Source organism: Bos taurus, chromosome 4, assembly GCF_002263795.3.
Source record: "Bos taurus isolate L1 Dominette 01449 registration number 42190680 breed Hereford chromosome 4, ARS-UCD2.0, whole genome shotgun sequence".
NCBI lineage: Eukaryota > Metazoa > Chordata > Mammalia > Artiodactyla > Bovidae > Bos > Bos taurus.
The window spans coordinates 69,209,270-69,224,813 of NC_037331.1; the positions used below are offsets into that span (position 1 = coordinate 69,209,270).

Genomic DNA, 15,544 nt, shown 5'->3' on the forward strand with positions numbered 1-15,544 from the left:
GAGCTTTATCCTGAGGGATGAACTGGACGCTTTCTAGGCGGTGAGGGTAGAGAGAGATGATAAAGTGAGGAAAGGTGTAAAGAGTAACAGATTCCAGGCAGAGTGAACATTAGTGTGGATACATGAGACTTGGCCTGTCTGCACAGTCTCAAGGGTATATCTTCGTACTGAGGGGTTTGTTTTCAAGTTGTACACTTGTATTGATTAAATGAAATCTTCTAGATCAGTGGTTGAAATTTTTCTGGCTGTGATTTAATAATATAAATTGACTTAATTTAAATTGTTTAAAAATCTGGAGACATTGTCTTTTGTTTTTCATTTAAAAATTCTACCCTGCATTCAGTTCAGTTCAGTTCAGTCGCTCAATTGTGTCTGACTTTTCTACCCCATGGACTGCAGCACACCAGGCCTCCCTGTTCATCACCAAGTCCTGGAGTTTACTCAGACTCACGTACATTGAGTCGTGGGTTAGTTTGTTCTTTTTCATGTTCAGTAAGGTTTATTTATTCAGCAAAATTTAATGAGTATTACTGTGTCCCAGGTGCTAATGTAGGCCCTGGAGATACACAGTGGGTAAGACAGCGTAGTCTCTGATTTCACATTCTAGGGGAGGTAAGGACAGCTGGGGAAAGACAATAAATCAGGAAACATTCATCTTTTCTCATGTTTATTGGCTTTTGTACTTATTCTGTGAATTGCCTGGTTCATACTTTTTACCTGTTTTTCTGTTAAACTGTTAACTTCTTCTTGGTGATATGCAGGAGTTCATTGTTGTGACATCCATGCAAATATTTTTTCCTATTCACCCCATGAGAAAGTCATTCTTTGACAAATTAGTGATTATACTAATTCTTATCCATGTATGGATTTATAATTTGTTGTTGTTGTTCCAGTTGGTAAGTCAGGTCTGGCTCTTGGTGAACCCATGTTCTGCACCCGCCAAGCCTCCCTGTCCTCCACTATCTCCCAGAGTTTGCTCAAGTTCATGTCCATTAAGTCAATGTTGTCTAACCATCTCATCCTCTACCACCCTCTTCTTATTTTGTCTGATGCTGGGAAAGATTGAAGGCAAAAAAGGTTTCTAATATCATACCTGATTTCTTTGATTGGTAAGAGATCATTGGACCAAGTATCAAATTACCATAGGTTTCTATCATCTGAGGGATTTATGAGGTGTTTCTTTTCTCTAATTTAATGTATTTTGATCATTTTTAAAAGTAAAGTAGAACTTTGAATCTTGCAGATGAGGCTATCCAGATGAAGGGAACTTAATCGAATTAATTTAGTTACTAACTATAATTGTATTCTTAGGTATATATATATATATATATAATATTTGTAAATTTTTTTCAGTGAGAATATACATCATGGTCTATTCACATATGATTAATTACAGATTGAATTTGTGGAGAAAGACATGTAATGGAATATCTTACCACAAGAGCTTACCATATCTGGATTTATTTTGAATAAGTTTTGTTTTATGTTTTATCATTTATTCACATGGAGTAGGATGTATATCCTTTGGATTTTAAGTCTTTCTATGTTTTTAAGAGGTCATTGTATATTTTAAATATTCACGAGCAAACTAAGGTTCTGCGTTCAGACGGTTTCACTGCCTAAATTGCCTGAGGTATCTGCCAGCACCTTAAATTGCAGTGAGATACCACAGCTGAACTGTCTTGGTGGGTGTTCACATGTGGCTAAAAGGCGCTCTTTGTTGCATGAAGTTGAATCCATAGTTGGAAGTTGTTGACAAACATTTTATTCCTTTTAACATCCAATGAACTTCTTTTTGAAGTTTTAATTTGAATAAAAACTTTAGTAGTGACTTTGTTCTGGTAATGACAGCTCTTAATTAGGAGAAAAGGAGACCATGGACAGTTGGACTGTGTCACCTTGTGAACCTGGGGTGAGATAGTCCACATAGTGAACAAATTACTAGATTGCATTATGATGTGTAACTCATGGTAAATGGCAGTTAGACTATTTGGCAGTTGACTTTTTATATCACGGATACTAATTTTTGAAAAATATGCTAAAATCACATGGTTAAAAATGGGCAATTTTAATACTATATGTGCAGTTCCAATTTATTTTTTTTCTTTGCACTGTGTCTCTTACTTTATGTTGGTTGTTATAAAGTGTAGAACTGAATTGGAGTGTTATTAACTGTGAAAGGGGGTGTTAAGATGGTATGCCGTTTTTGCTATTCAGTTATGAAAGCCCTTTACCTGCTATCTTGCCCCTCTGGTGTTCCCTGTCAGTTTTCTCTTCCTCTTCTTTTTAGCAGTGGGGGACCAGATGGGCAATGGTTAACACATATAAAATGTTTACAGAATTATTTTAATGACTCAAAAGTTAGATACGCTGTAAACAAAATCATTATCCTCATGATCGTTTGTTTGTACGTCTGGCATTTTCCCTCTGTTTTCAGTGTTGTGACTGCAGAAGTGTATTGTATCTACTTATTGATGTTCTTTTAATTTTATATTAAACATCTTTAGAACATATTTTATAAGTCCTATAAACTAGTACTAGATGAGGTTTTAAAATATACCATCAAGAACAATGTCGTTTAATTCAATGTTGTGCTTCTACATTTTAAATACGTGCTGCTAAGTGCTGCTAAGTCGCTTCGGTCGTGTCCGACTCTGTGTGACCCCAGGGACGGCAGCCCACCAGGCTCCGCCGTCCCTGGGATTCTCCAGGCAAAAACACTGGAGTGGGTTGCCATTTCCTTCTCCAATGCATGAAAGTGAAAAGTGAAAGTGAAGTCACTCAGTCGTGTCCGACTCTTCGAGACCACATGGACTGCAGCCTACCAGGCTCCTCCACCCATGGGATTTTTCCAGGCAAGAGCACTAGAGTGGGTTGCCATTGCCTTCTCCTTTTAAATACGTACCCTTGGTGATTTTGGTGCACACTCAAGTTTGAGAATCACTGTCATGATCCCTTGCTCAAAGCTTAGTAGAAAAGATAAACTTGTGAACACATCATTTTAGGCTAATACTGTAAGTACCATGTGAATGTCTCTCCTGAGCCAGTCCCACATTTGACTGTTAAAAGTTACTCTGAAGTTGATGACCAGAAAGATGATTCAGCATATGGTATGCTTTTATTTTCAGGTACTAGAGGAAAAAAACATGCTATGCATTAACTGGTCTAATATTGAAGTTTCAATTTGTATTCTGTAGTAATTTACTCAGTTACATGAATAACAATGTTTTCTAATTCTTTCAGTTACCCAGATGTGTATAAGATGACCAGTTCATATTGTAGAGTAGACTCATTCTCTTAATCTCAGTAACATGTTCTGTGGATGTTTTTATTTAGGTAAAGTGGGCATGTGCAAATGTTTTGCAAGCTAGAATTATTCTGGCACTGAGAGTTTTAAGGACAGCTGCTGATTTGTTTTTGTGTTAAGGTTGTCTTCATCCAGGTCCTGCAAAGCTATTAAACCTTACAAATTTATATGTAAATTTATAAATAAGAGTATATATCAACATTACTTCCAGCTTGGCTGCTTGTTAAGGTATGACTCTTAAGCAGTAACAGAAAGAGCTGTCTTAGCTTCTTGCAGGGGTCATATCTTCTGCCTGGGATTTGATATTTACCAGAAGTTTGATCAAGACAAGTAGTATTTTAGAGGGATTGTCTGAAAAATGTCAGGGTGCCTATTCCTATAGGCATTCGGTGATTTTATCCTTAAGTTTAACATAGCTGTTTGGGAGTTATACACTTGGGCTACCTGGTTTTGTACTTGGTAGAATTGCTTTTACTGAATCTTACTTTGGCATTATGCTGTTGGCGCAATATGAGTGATGCTGTACAAGGCAACCCTATGAAACTTTTATTTTACTTACTGTAAAAATATTATTGAGGACATTGTGACCACATGGGAGAAATGTCTTTCTTATTTCAATGTTGGGAACTGAGAATAGTTGCTGCTTGTTCCTCCCTGAGCAATGATCTGTATTTAACTATGGGCAGTGAATCACATAACTTATTATTTCTTGCTTCATGTTGATTATTATAAAGCTTTTAACTGAATTTTTGCCCCAGTCCTGATAAGTAGTAGTTTTGCATTTCCAACTTTTGTGTTCTACCCTGACTCCTAGTTTTGTCTAAATTTTTTACTTATGTTTTATTTTTTTTAATTTGAAATAATGTCATTTATAGAAAAGTCGAAAGAATAGTGCAAAGAATTCCAAGTATACCCTTTACTCATATTCCCTTAATATTAACATTTTTCTATACAGGTACTTGCTATATATATACACACACACACATACATACAAATTTCTCCTGTTTGCTTTTAATTTCTTTACCAAATATATGTACACAAATGCCTGTGAAGGGAAGGGAAGTGGGAGGGGGCTTCAGGATGAGGAACACATGTACACCCATGGCTTATTCATGTCAATGTATGGCAAAAACCACTACAATATTATAATTAGTCTCCAATTAAAATAAATTAATTAATTAAAAAAAGAATTCATACAACACGGTTAAAAAAATGCTTGTGAAATGCTTTGTGGGGGAAATAAAGCAGTATATTCCTAAATTAATAGGTAAGGATGTGTTAATTTCATACTTGTATTGAAAAAAGAGACTTATAGAAAAATATGTTTCAGATGAGAGGAAGATAAATTGTGTGTGTGTGTGTGTGTCTGAGTGAGAGAGGGAGAAAAGAGAAATAACATGCACGCATTTCAAGAGGATCCTTTTAACACTTTGAATGGCAGACTCTATCCCAACTCAATAATTTAGGTTAGTCATAAAATGATTTCACAGTTGATATTTTCATACTGAATATTTTTCACTTATTTTAACCACCCCTCAATAATAGATTCTTTGGGGAGATGGGAATAGAATGTTTATGTATGTATGTATGTTTATGTATCTGTTCTTTCTTCAAGGCAGAAACAAAAGTGTATCTTTTATTATATTATATAATATAGAAGACATTCTGTGGATTCCTATTTCAGATACTTCAGATATGATCTTATATTGTTAATGACTCTAAACTTTTTATACACAGAATAGGAAAAATAAGTCAATGAAAATGAACTTAAAGAATATTTTAAATTAGAAAAATGTTACTTTTATTCTAAAAATAATTATAAAAATTTATAGCTTAAACTTAAAACATAAAACAGTTACAAAAGAGAAAAAAATAAGATTGCTGTATAGCCTGCGCAAAACTAAAACATAGTTGAATGGAAAGGAGCTTAAGAATCCAGTCTAAATTACATTTATTTCATATTTAATATAGTTTGCCAGAGGAATCTGCATACAAAAAGAGCCTCTTTTTCCTTCCATAGCAATCAGTTTTCTCATTACTAATTTGTCTCATGTTTGTGTGAATGTGTTTTTAAACTAAAATGGAAATCTTTTAAAACGACATTTTTAGGAAGTGAAATTTATCTCTCTAAAATCTTGTAGAAAATGAAACAAGTGTAGAATTTTAAATGCATAATTGTAATTAATGACACAGAACAGTAATTCAATGATATTGTCTTATAGAGTTTCTGTACATGCCCTTAGTCTCTAAGTCAAATTTGACTCTTTGCGACCCCATGGATTATAGCCTGCAAGCCTCCTCTGTCCATGGGATTTTCCAGGCAAGAACACTGGAGTGGGTTGCCATTTCCTTCTCCATTCTATAGATGACATTCACTTATTTCATCAACAGTAGGACATAGCATTTCAGAGAATGGGCTTCATTGGACAGACTTGGGGTCCTGGATCCACCTCATACCTGTGACCTTAATTTTCCATTGGGAACCTTTGGGGATGTAAGAGAATAAAATGAGATGATGACTATATCATGCTTAACTCATGGTAAAGCCTTCAAGACATAATAAATGTTAGCTGTTGCAATTATTATTACCTTATTGAACCATGCTGATATTTGTTTATATATATATTTTTAATTTATATTTGATGATACTTTTTTAAAAAATGCTTAAAACTTACAGTCTGTCAGTATGGTAAAGGTCGTGTTTGATACAGAGCTAATATAAGTAAGGAAGGAGTTCAGTTCAGTTGCTCAGTAGTGTCTGACTCTTTGCTACTCCATGGACTGCAGCACTCCAGGCCTCCCTGTCCATCACCAACTCCCAGAGTGTGTGCAAACTCATGTCCATCGAGTCAGTGATGCCATCCAACCATCTCATCCTCTGTCATCCCCTTCTCCTCCTGCCCTCAATCTTTCCCAGCATCAGGGTCTTTTCTAATGAGTCAGCTCTTTACATCAGGTGGCCAAAGTATTGGAGTTTCAGCTTCAACATCAGTCCTTCCAGTGAACACCCAGGACATCCTCCAGGATGGACTGGTTAGATCTCTTTGCAGTCCAAGGGACTCTCAAGAGTCTTCTCCAATGAAGCATCAATTCTTCGGCACTCAGCTTTCTTTATAGTCCAACTCTCACATCCATACATGACTACTGGAAAAACCATAGCCAAATAGCTATCGCTGGAGAGAAATTTGTATTAGTAAAAGGCTTTCAGATTTTATTGTAGTGGTTTTTCTTTTCAGCTTTCTTGTTTTCTTATTTATGGAGCAATGGATTTGGCAAATTTGCATTGCTATTTAAAAAGAAGTAACATTTTAGAGTAGTTATCTCAAATATTATATTTCTAAATCTCCACAGTAATTCTCCATAGTGTGCCCTCTTAACACCTACATTCAAATATTTGAAAACTAAATTAAATGAAATCAAGCAACTTGCCTAAGTCACAGAACTAATAGTCAAGCTACAATTTGAGTTTAAGACTCAAGGTTTTAACCACAATCTTAAATACAAATCAAATTGCAAACACAAACCAACTATATAGCATAGGGAAGATACTCAATATTTTGTAATAGCCTGTAAGGAAAAAGGATCTGGGGAAAAAAGAAATATATATATATATATATATATATATATATATATATCTGAATCACTGAATCACTCTGCTGTATACCTTAAACTTACAAGAGCATTGTAGACCAACTATATGTGAAAAAGTGATAGTCACTCAGTCGAGTCTGACTCTTTGTGACCTTTTGACTGTAGCCCACCAGGATCCTCTGTCCATGGGATTTTCTAGGCAAGCATATTGGCGTGGGTTGCCATTTCTTCTTCAGGGGATCTTCCAGACCTGGGGATGAAACCCAGGTCTCCTGCATTGTAGGCAGATTCTTTAGCATCTGAACCACCAGAGAAGCCCTTAATCAACTATAATTCAATAAAAAAAAAAGTCAAGTTGGGGCACATTTTTGTGTTAAAGTAAAACATTAAATTAAAATCCAATTCATAACCATATATACTTAATTATTTAGAATATCTTAAAATTTTGATATAGTTATAATTTTATTTTTAATTTAAGAAAAAAAATGTATTCCATTTTAAGCTTGTGCCACAGTTTCTCTGTGTTTGTGTATCATAAACTTTAAAAAAATATTGCTTTTCTTAATTTAGCTAAGTTTTTTTCTTGTTACAGAGAAGATGTGGACAGATACATAAGTTCCAAATATATGCAAAAATCAATAGCCAATTGATATGATAATGAGGGGTACAGTAGGCACAATAATAGTGCCTCAGAGAAGTCCACATTTGGAGTCAGATTGCTAATCAGCTGACCTTAAAATAAGGGGATTATCCAGGTGGGCCAGGCAAGAATACTGGAGTGGGTTGCCGTTTCCTTCTCCAGGGAATCTTCCCGACCCAGGAACTGAACCTGGGTCTCCTGCGTTGCAGGCAGATTCTTTACCAACTGAGCTATAAGGGAAGCCCATAATGTAAATACAAGAAACTTTAAATGAGAAGCTGGAGAAGGAAACGGCAACCCCCCCCAGTACTCTTGCCTGGAAAATTCCATAGACAGAGGAGCCTGATAGGCTACAGTCCATGGGGTCATAAAGAGTCAGACACGACTAGCAACCTCACTTTCACTTTTCACTTTAAATGAGAAGAAGGAGGCAAAAGAATTGTAACCAGAACGAGGACGTTGTGAAAAAGACTCAAATAACCATTGCTGGCTTTAAAGATGGAAGGAGGCAAATAGCCAGTGAAATGGGTCAGCCTTTAGGGGCTGGAAAGGGAAGGAAATAGAGTCTGTCCTCCAGGCTCCAGAAGGAACACAGTCTTGCTGACACCTTGATTTTAGCCCATGAGACACTTTCTGGACTTCTGACCTCCAGAACTGGAAGATTAGAAATTTGTGTTGTTTTTAACCACTAAAAAAAAAAAAAAAAAAAGATATAGTCAGACACAAAGTAGCTGAGAAGTAACTGTATATAGGAGATGAAATTTGATTTAACTTATTTCTTTGGAATCTAATGATGTATTATTAAAAAGTAACTTTTACAAAAATGTAAAAGTATAAAGAGTGCCCAGTATTATAAATATATGAAAAAGAAGTCTTGTTTATAAAGTGAAGTTACTCATATTAACCCTTATTTTAAAATGATGGATTCAATACATTGATATGCTTTTATCCCTATAAATAACTGAAGGAGTCTTACAGACATTTCCACAAATTGGTATATCTGGAATTTTTGGATAAAAGCATTTTTAAAATTCTATAAGCAATAACTTCAGTGCATTAAAAAATGTTACAGCTTAAGGTCTATCACTGGATCAAAGAATCAGAAATCTTCAAGAGGTATTATTTTTACATCTAAATTTATGAGCTAAGGACAATAGTCCTATACTAAAAATTTATCTAAAAAAGCAATCTTCAGATATATAATTAGATAGTTCAAATCCTGGCCATACTTCTTAAGTAAAAGAAGCAGTTTTAAGTGAATGAGGATAATATAACTTTATGAATAACATAATCCACACATACTTTCAATCTATGGCTTTTTGACTGCTATTTTAGTGGTTATTGATGAACCCCCATGATTTCAGATTTCTCTTAATTCTGATTCTTAATTTTTCTGTTATTGCCACTTGAATTTTACGTATTGACAGATTTCCATGAAAATCAGTATCAGCCACAGTTACATATATATATTTGATGTAATATAGCTTTTGTTTGGACTCTGAACAAGCATTTAATATATCTTTTGGACCATATTCATGAAGCATTTCCTGTGAGCACAGAGCTGTAATATTGAGTTATTATCTTCTTTGGTTTCAGATAGACCTATTGATGATTCTCATGAGGCTATTGGAATTTCCATATCAAGAAACAGTTAATAAAGGCAAATGTGGAATAGTTATTTAGCTTTTGCTGAGTAGCTTTTAAAATGACTTGCCATTTTATAGAGGGGGTGGAGAGACTAACAGATGGCAAACCTGTGAGCTGCAACTTCTATTTTTGCCCCTGGTGTCATCACAGGGACCTTATCAGTCTTTGAATCTGGTAGCCAAGGCTTAACTACCTCTGGGGATTCTATGGTCCTGCTAATTGGAAGCTGACTGTCTTTGTGTCTAACCAAATATGAGCCTTTTTTTTTTAAAGTAAGTATCATGATAGATTTAGGGATCACCAGTACTAGTATATTCATTGATTAATTCTTTCTGAAGAGAGTAGTAGTGATACATTGAGAAAACAAACTATAAAAGGACTATGCTAAGGAAACACAAGTAGTAATCCTTTAGTTACTGTAGTAGTTCTTAAGTGTTACTGTTGTTTCATGTGTCCTTTAAATACATAATTTTCATGTTGCCACTAAAAAAACTGATGAAAAGATTTGAGATTCCAAATTTTCCATGTGAATTGAGTTAGTAGAATATGACAAATATTTATGTATGTATTTTCTTTCACAGCTATTCCAGACCACGATTCTAGTTAGAAATTAAACCTTTGAAACAACATAAGACAATTCTATGCTAGATCTAAAGGCAGTTATCTATTGTTCTATGAAAATATGTTGTGAACAATTTTCACTTTAGATATTTTTGAAAGTTAAATCCATCTTGATCCTTGGCCATTTGTCATTGAAAGTGCAAGAAGAGTATCAATGTGTATATATTTCATGGAATCTTAGAATGGGGGTATTATTTAATATTTTATTAAATATTGTTATTAAATATTTTAATATTTAAAGCATTTAAAAAGATAGAACTTATTTATTTAATACATGGCTATATTTAAAGATTTCAGTATTTTTCCTCCTAGTTTCAATGGAAAAAATTAAAACTGTAGATTAATAAAATTACTAAAATTGGGTAATACCTTACTTGGGTTTTAGGTAATTTTTAAAAAATATTTTCATGCTCTTCTCTATTCTGGAGTCCATTCCTTTAGCTTGCTGGTGGACTATGTCCACTATATAACACAGTTTGATTTTAAGACAAAAGTTTCAAGACACAATCTAGAATTGGTGAATTATCTTTTAAAAACAGTGGCCTTGTAAATAAAATATTGATACCTACCTATGAGAAAATTTGCATTCCACTGCTTCCTTTTTCCCACTGAGTTAGTAGGATATAATAGGCACGTGATACTTGTTTCTTTGAATTTTTTGTGACACTGTTACCATTTTGCATATTTCAGATTCCAAAATGAAAAATTGGAAGAAGACCCATTCCTTGCCTGCTCTTGTAGGGTATTAGTTTTAATGTCTAATATTGATATTCTTTGGAAAAGTTGGACTATTATATAAGAAATACATGCTCATATTATAAAAAGCAGACTTGTCTTTGTCAGTATATGTTTATTTTGTCAGGGTATTGAAAATTTTTGGCCACTTTAGAAAGCTATGAGGTGATAGTCTGCAGTATAAATAAGCTGCCCTGGAGTATAGGTTAATTATTTTTTCTCCTTTGAGTTAGGATATAATTTCTCTATCAACCACTTTCATATATTCAGAAAGAAATCTTCAAGTTGCTTTTAAAATAACTGTAATGCTTAACAAATACAGTTACCAAATCATGCTTTTTTCATTTTTCTGATTAAAATTCCCTAGGCAACATTAAATAGTCTTATAGTCACATTGGTAACCATTCATTTGAATTAATAATTATACTAAGTATAATAATAATATTTAATTATAATTAATAAAAGCCAACATTTACTGAATGCCTAATCCTTTGCCTAATCCAACATCCGCTGGATCATAGAAAATGCAAGAGAGTTCCAGAAAAACATCTATTTCTGCTTTATTGACTATGCCAAAGCCTTTGACTGTGTGGATCACAATAAACTGTGGAAAATTCTGAAAGAGATGGGAATACCAGACCACCTGATCTGCCTCTTGAGAAATTTGTATGCAGGTCAGGAAGCAACAGTTAGAACTGGACATGGAACAACAGACTGGTTCCAAATAGGAAAAGGAGTTCGTCAAGGCTGTATATTGCCACCCTGTTTAGTTAACTTATATGCAGAGTACATCATGAGAAACGCTGGACTGGAAGAAACACAAGCTGGGATCAAGATTTCTGGGAGAAATATCAATAACCTCAGATATGCAGATGACACCACCCTTATGGCAGAAAGTGAAGAGGAACTCAAAAGCCTCTTGATGAAAGTGAAAGTGGAGAGTGAAAAAGTTGGCTTAAAGCTCAACATTCAGAAAACGAAGATCATGGCATCTGGTCCCACCACTTTATGGGAAATAGATGGGGAAACAGTGGAAACAGTGGCAGACTTTATTTTTCTGGGCTCCAAAATCACTACAGATGGTGATTGCAGCCATGAAATTAAAAGACCCTTACTCCTTGAAAGGAAAGTTATGACCAACCTAGATAGCATATTCAAAAGCAGAGACATTACTTTGCCAACAAAGGTTCGTCTAGTCAAGGCTATGGTTTTTCCTGTGGTCGTGTATGGATGTGAGAGTTGGACTGTGAAGAAGGCTGAGCGCCGAAGAATTGATGCTTTTGAACTGTGGTGTTGGAGAAGACTCTTGAGAGTCCCTTGGACTGCAAGGAGATCCAACCAGTCCATTCTGAAGGAGATCAGCCCTGGGATTTCTTTGGAAGGAATGATACTAAAGCTGAAACTCCAGTACTTTGGCCACCTCATGCGAAGAGTTGACTCATTGGAAAAGAGTCTGATGCTGGGAGGGATTGGGGGCAAGATGAGAAGGGGACAACAGAGGATGAGATGGCTGGATGGCATCACTGACTCGATGGACGTGAGTCTGAGTGAACTCCAGGAGTTGGTGATGGATAGGGAGGCCTGGCGTGCTGCGATTCATGGGGTCGCAAAGAGTCGGACACGACTGAGTGACTGATCTGATCTGATCTGATCTGAATCCTGTGCCAAAGGATTAAAGCTCAGTGCTAAACTTATTTTTGAGACAAGGGTGTGAATTTTGGTAGTGAAACAGAGTTGATAATATAATTGTGAGTTTGTTGGAACGTTGTAATTGGCTGTGATGCATAGTTTCTCTTGGTGAGATAATATAATTGTGTTTGGCAGATTTTCAGCAACTCTTTGTTGATACCTGCCAGATAGGTTTATATTAGCTTTACCTTTCTTTTCCTTATGTATCAGCATAGCTGCATTTGTGTGTGTGTGTGTTAGTTGCTCAGTGGTTGTCTGACTCTTTGCAGTCCCATGGACTGTAGCCCACCAGGCACCTCTGTCTGTGGTAGTCTTATTAATAATTATTTGGACCATAAAGAAGGCTGAGTACTGAAGAACTGATGCTTCTAAACTGTGGTGCTGGAGAAGACTCTTTCGCATCCCCTGGACTGCAAGGAGATCAAACCAGTCAATCTAAAGGAAATCAGTCCTGAGTGTTCATTGGAAGGGCTGATGCTGAAGCTGAAGCTCCAATATTTTGGCCACCTGATGCAAAGAGGTGACTCATTGGAAAAGGCCCTGATGCTGGAAAGGATTGAAGGCAGGAGGAGAAGGGGGCAACAGAGAATGAGATGGTTGGATGGCATCACCAGCTCAATGGGCATGAGCATACTCTAGGAGATAGTGAAGGACAGGGAAGCCTAGTGTGTTGTAGTCTGTGGGGTTGCAAAGAGTTGGACACAATTGAGCACATGAACAACAATAATAATTATTTGAATCAGTGTGTATCTCCTTAAATGGTGGCATACTGTTGATCATTCTAGGTACAGTGATATGAGGTTAAATGATGTGAGAGTTTGTATTTTTTTAAAGAGAAATTATTACTTTTTATATCTTGTTACAAATTTTCAATTTCTACCATCAAAAAGTATTAAATGTTTATATGTTTATGGTGTTACACAAGTCCAGTGGTTCTTCGGAGGGTTCAGGATGGGGAACACATGTATACCTGTGGCGGATTCATTTTGATATTTGGCAAAACTAATACAATTATGTAAAGTTTAAAAATAAAATAAAATTAAAAAAAAATAAAAACAGAACTTAAAATCTGAAGTATCTAAAGGGATTACTATTACTTTACTTTAACTTTTTAAAAAATTCATGTGTATGTTAAACAAAACCTAGGTGTTGGACAAATGACAAAAGGAATTTAGAAAAGTGAAATTTTAGTCAGAAAATTTGTTTTTCCCCTTTAGGAATGAAATAAAAGATTTTATATTAGAGACATGAATTTAGAATTCAGAATAAGTGTTGCTTGTGACATCAAATTTTATTGATTTACCAGATGGAAATTTAATCAACATTTTTCTTAAAGCAAGAGCTTTGGGTTATATATATTCACCTTTGTAAATTCTAATTCCCTTTCTTCTCTTCCACTTCTTCCCCTCCTTTTTTCTGGACCAGTAACTTTAAAGTTGAAAGCTATTCTAAAGGTACCCATTTCTCTTTAGAATGTAAAGTTTCTTCTTAAGATTTAGAGCATTTGTTTTATATGTAAAGAACATTTATTTTATGCCCCAATGGATATGAGAGGGTCATGGCTCTACTTCTCCATGAGCCTTATGTAGCCAAGTGGAGGTAATTAGTTGTTCCCTGTGCCCTTTTGTATTAGACCTAAAGACTGAAAAGTTGCCTCTTCCTTGGGTAGCTTAATTTCATCCATAAATGAGTGCTTAAGAGTTTGTTTCCATCATCCCAAAGACTCAAAATTATTTATGGTATGTTTGCAGTGAATTTTCTATTTTTATCACTGTGCACAAACCACGTAGACATTTTTTCATGACATACAATAATCATATTGAATATTTAATTAATATGTTTGCTTTCTCATTCTGAAATGTCATCCAAATGATGCTTCCTACAAAGGGATTTTGTATAGTTCACTTAAGAACTCTGTGTGCCAGTTACATAAAAGCCTGAGTCCAAGCATACTTCCACAAAAACTTAACTATCATCTTGCTTAGTTGAAGAGGTAGATACTTTGTCTTCAGGAATCTTATTTAGAAAGAAAATTTTCCTAAATGGTTTTATATTAGCTAAAATTTCATATTTCTATGTGATATAATATTTCTGTTTGTCGGTGTAACCTAGGTTAATTTAAAAGATGCTATTAATCATTTTTTCTTTTCTTTTAAAAAAGCAAGTCAAACTAGTCACCTTCTTTAATTTAGTGGTTAACCAGGACCTACTCACATAGATAAGATTCCTTTATGTTAGTTTTATTTTATGTACAAAAATACTATACTAAATAACTTTTACCTTCAATTGATTAAATGGATACATTGATTGGAGAGTTGTTCAAACTTTCCCACTGGCTTTCCTTAAAATTTTATATGTATTTCAAAATTATTACTCCATTTAAATATATTTTAATGAACTGAGCAAAATTGATCCACCAGGGAACTGAAATTAGTACTTTAATTTGGATTTTTGTTTCTTAAGGAAAAACCACATGATTTTATAGCTACTGGATATTTTTTTTAAATTTTATTTTATTTTTAAACTTTACAATATTGTATTAGTTTTGCCAAATATCGAAATGAATCCGCCACAGGTATACCTGTGATTAATTTGTATATAATAAGCTTCCTATCAAAACATTATTTATCATAAACTATTTTAAGACTGTTTTTATTGGTGTATTCCATGGAAACTGTCATTGGACTTGTTATGTTCACTTGTTAGCATTCTAGTAATGGAGAAGGCAATGGCACCCCACTCCAGTACTCTTGCCTGGAAAATCCCATGGATAGAGGAGCCTGGAAGGCTGCAGTCCATGGGGTTGCTGAGGGTTGGACACGACTGAGCGACTTCACTTTCACTTTTCACTTTCATGCATTGGAGAAGGAAATGGCAACCCACTCCAGTGTTCTTGCCTAGAGAATCCCAGGGACAGGAGAGCCTGGTGGGCTGCCGTCTCTGGGGTCGCACAGAGTCGGACACGACTCAAGTGACTTAGCAGCAGCAGCAGCAGCAGCAGCAGCAGCAGCAGCATTCTAGTAAAATGCTAAAGCAACTGTAGTATATTTCCAATGAATTTATAAAGATATTGAACACTATTATTTATAACAGTGTCCTAGTCCATTCCTTATAGAATGCAGGTCAAAAAGTATTACCCTTTAGAGATCAAGTTACATAATATTATTGTGTATTTGGGAGCATAATATATTAAGATGTAACAGTACAGAATATTTTTTTGCTCTTGAGATTCACAGGAGGTGGAGAGGGACTAGTCTATGGAATACATATGAAATAAAACTAATAGACTTGGATTTAATTAATTTGAGTAATTA

At 35.0% G+C, this 15,544-nt stretch overlaps 1 protein-coding gene across 2 annotated transcripts in view; it reads left to right on the forward strand.

Annotated features, from left to right (window-relative positions):
- SKAP2 (src kinase associated phosphoprotein 2) overlaps positions 1–15,544 on the forward strand; it is a 171,544-nt gene that overhangs the window by 83,783 nt on the left and 72,217 nt on the right.